At 40.7% G+C, this 4,261-nt stretch overlaps 1 long non-coding RNA gene across 1 annotated transcript; it reads left to right on the forward strand.

Annotated features, from left to right (window-relative positions):
* Positions 1-500: 500 nt before the first annotated feature.
* Positions 501-3,830, forward strand: LOC140603389 (uncharacterized). Its single transcript, XR_012006367.1, has 2 exons — positions 501-794; positions 2,453-3,830. It is a non-coding gene; the product is annotated as an uncharacterized lncRNA (long non-coding RNA).
* The last annotated feature ends 431 nt before the right edge of the window (positions 3,831-4,261 follow it).

Here is a 4,261-nt window from a genome sequence, read left to right on the forward strand (position 1 = left end):
CAAGTTGTATGTCACTTTGGTGAGAATTTCCAGTGAGGCTTTGAACACAATGAGTTCCATTTTAATACGGAATTGAATAAGGAAAATGGATTGTAAAGCAGTGGCTACAAATGTACAAATAGACTTTGGAGAATGCTCAGACATCAAAAGCTATCATAAAAGTGTCTACAAAACACAACTCGTCACTTGACGATATTTGCCCACAGGAACTTTAAAGATCCTTTTCTATGTTCTATTTTTATTTGGGAAGAAAATTATCACAACTTTTATATTTTAGATGAGAAACTAGATCTTTCCTTTGAATATTGAAGAGGAGAGATCCTATGAAGAAGCAACATTCTCTGCGGACACAATTGAGAGTCGTAATAATAGCTAATATTATTACATGTCTACTTATATGTAAGATATGATGCCTACTGTATAGTTGCAAAAAATATGTTATGTAATTGGTCCCAAAGATCTATGAAGTAAGTACTAATATTTTCTTTATTCTCAGATGTGGAATAGACAAAGAGAAGTACAATTCTTTGGCCAAGATCACATAGTAAGTGACAGACAAGGAATTTCAAGCCGCACAGTCTAAATTCAAGGCCTGATTGCTAATTCTTAAGTCTAAAGGCTGTAGTGCACCAATCTCTAGAACCTGGCTAGTCAAAGTGTGGCCCATGTGCCAATATCATCTCCAGGAATTGGAAGTTTGATAAAATGCAGAACTTGGGCTGCAGCTTGGACCTTGTGTACTGGACTCTGGATTTTAACAAGATCTTATGGAGATTCATGGAACACATGGAAATGTGAGAAGCATTGCTATAGAGCCATTCAGAACATTAATATTTTTGCCCTAGATTGTGAAATGTCTCTACTGAGAGATAGAAATCTTTGTTGGAAAAGCTTTAAAGATGTTTTCAAATCTAATACTCTGCTCCAAAACTTATCTTGTCAGGGTGATCATGTCATGGTGTTCTTAAATCTCTTTAGGGATTGTAATTCTTCTCTCAAGTTTTAAAGTGTTGCCTGAAGGTGGTTCTGTCTGTACTCCTAATGGGCTTCAGGAAAAGAACCATCCTGGTGTGTTCTAGGAAGCCCAGAGCCCCAAGAAATGAATAGATCCAAAGAAACGAAAGCAGAAGTCACATGGCCGACTTCACCAGCAGTGTGACCTTTCCCTCCTTATACAACTGTAACTGGAATTTGCACAGTGCCTTCCAGTTTGCAATAGCATTTTTACACACACAGAGAGAAAAAAAAATTATTTGGTTAACTTGAGATTGAAATGCTTCCAGTTGGAATATTTACTGAGGATTGCAAAATTTCTTGGGTGTCTTGAAGTCCTAGATTTGCTTATGAATCGCTTCACTGCCCTTACCTAACTGGCCAACAATGAGAGCTCAAATTTTATATTCCTTGTGTATGTCTAGCTTTCAGAGTTTAGAATCTCAGATCAAAATTTAGGCAAACTATGGGCATGCACCTAATCAGTATATGCATTAATTAATATATGTTAGTACGCTCAAAAAATTAAGTAAATAATTTGAGCAAGCTCCAGAGGAGAATTCAGGGAATATGTGCTAGACAAAGAGGACCAAGAGGAATTTTTCTGCCAATTAGTGAGGCGACTTTCATGGATCTTAGTTAGGTACTTCCTTCTATGGTGTAAATTGAATTTCACTTACTGAAAGTGAAGTTTATAGTCACTAAACCTATCTGGAATGAGTCTTACAAGACAAACCTGCCCTTGGATCCTAATCCTATTTCTTACTAACTCATCTGTAAAAATGGGCATCTTAAGAACATATACCTCCTACATTTATTGTGACCACCAAATAGAATTTAATGCACCCTGGCTGGCAGACTGTGAGGTCTCACTAAATTCATTCAATAAATATTTTTGAGCATCTGCATGGTGGCAGGTCCAAGCCCTACCACAATAAGACAAAACGCTAGCAGGGACCTTGGGCATTATTGTCATAATCACACAAGCAGATGTAAAATTGCTCTGAGAGCTTATAACAGAGTTTGACCCATTAAAGATTTTGGTGGAATGAGACTAGACAGTCTCAGATTCTGCATACACAGCAGAACATACCGAAGATGGAGAAGCAACCCAGAGGAAAGGTAGATGGAGGTACCTTGCACACAATACTAACACGTGAGCTCTACCAATTTCTTTTGTAGAAACTTGCCTTGTTTGTGAGCGAGGCATCTGAGCTATTATCACATAAAAAAAAAGGAAGCATAGGCTCTTGCCAAAACATTTGTGCAATTTAAAGATAGGGTGTGTCTACTTATGACTGCATTTCAGATGTGTGGGGAGGGGGAGGTGACTGCTCTCTGTTTCCTACCCGGCTCAAAGAAAGCAACCTTTTTTATTATGTCTGCTTTTTCTGAGGATGTAATCTGGTGGCTACCCTCATTGTTTTTCTTTTATTTTTATGATTTTTTTTTCCAATAGAAATGAGGACAGGAAGACTGCCCTTCTGAACCTCCTCTCTGTCAAAGGACTTCTAGGGATTTTCAGCATGTGGAGGAAGATCAGAAAGTCTCTGCGGAACTTCTGCCAAGCGGCTGAAGTCAGAGACTCTTCCCACACTCCCCTGGGCCTCGTCAATTCTTATCAAGGATTCAGGGGTGGCAGCCGCAGCCTTCCCACTTCAGAAAAGGAAGCAAGTAGAGCACGGGAAAAGAAAACTAACACTGGGAAGCCCAAGGCTCCTATCAAATGTCAGCTCTTCTTGCCTGACCATCGGAGAGGCTTAGGTTTGTGTGAAAGTGGGTGTCCCAGCCAGCAGTTCTCGGCTCGATGGGTGCCATAGAGGGGAATGCTTCTTTCTGTGTCCCCATTGAAAGAGGCGGGTCGGTGGGAACCAGGAATTAAGAAGAATATGTTGGGTCAAATCTGCAAACCTTTTGACCTTCCTTCGTTCTGTCTTTAAAACCTAGTCTCACTCATTCAGCATATTAGGTGCCTGTAGAGCTAACAAAGCCCAACATCCTGGCTTGATACACTGAAGGCTTCTTGGAGGGCTTACAAAGCATTTTGAAGAGTTAAATGTAAATGAATCAGGAACACATGGATTCAATTTCCCTGGAAATTCACATGTGCTTGGAAATGAAGGGGGGCAGTGTCTGGCCAAATGTGCTTTGATTTATCTGACCCCAAAATATATCCCTCCCCTCTCCCTTCCTCCCCTCAAAATCATTCAAAACTTTGCTTAATGTCAAACTATAGCTGGGTTCTTGAGACCCTTGAAACCTGGAGGGGTTTGAGTTCCTGGAGTTAAAAAGGGCATTCAGGGAGCCTTTTTCCACCACCCCCTGCCCCACCCCCGACTAAAAGATCTCACATGGTTTTCTTCTATTTAACGGGGTTAAATTAAGGCAAGGATGTGATGATGTTAGTTCAATCACAAAGCTAGCCACCTACTGCAATCCGTGGAAGCTTTTGCTTCTTGCAATGAACATTCTTATTTGCAGGACATTCTGTCAGTAAAAACCAGGACTGCTTTTTTGAGGAAATTACCACTTGGATAAAGGAGTACAATTATACAACCATTGTCATCATCACCACCATCATTATCATCATACGCCTAACATTTGTTCATTTAGAGAGTTTCAGAACGCCTTTTAAAATGATTATCACACGGGATCCCTGGGTGGCGCAGCGGTTTGGCGCCTGCCTTTGGCCCAGGGCGCTGATCCTGGAGACCCGGGATCGAATCCCACGTCGGGCTCCCGGTGCATGGAGCCTGCTTCTCCCTCTGCCTGTGTCTCTGCCTCTCTCTCTCTCTCTCTCTGTGTGACTATCATAAATAAATAAAAAATAAAATGATTATCACATTTATGGCTATACATGTCCCTTATATGGAGTGTTAAAGATTGTGTAGAACTGCTTAGAATTGTTTAGAACCTCCTTATAGCTGTCAGTCAGACAGAGGGAACCCTTAGTAGAGGAATTGGGGGCTGGCCAATAGAGTCTCATAAGTTTGAGTTTCATTAAGTCTGATTAAGGGTGCTTTAGACACAACTGGGACGCTTCCCTTCTTTCTTGGGACGTTCTGATATAGAAGAGATGGGAAATGTTCAACTTTTAATCTTAAAGTCTCATCACAGACTGGAGTCAAGCTGTGGTTTGTCAGAGGCTAATGTTGACTGCAATGATTATTTGGGTAATCGAGAAGTAGTTGGATAAATCATCTATACTTTTGGTCCCTTGTCACCATTAATTGATTTTATCTTGCCCTTTTGCTCCCTCTTAGGCCAA

This window comes from Canis lupus, chromosome 14, assembly GCF_048164855.1.
Source record: "Canis lupus baileyi chromosome 14, mCanLup2.hap1, whole genome shotgun sequence".
Taxonomy (NCBI): domain Eukaryota; kingdom Metazoa; phylum Chordata; class Mammalia; order Carnivora; family Canidae; genus Canis; species Canis lupus.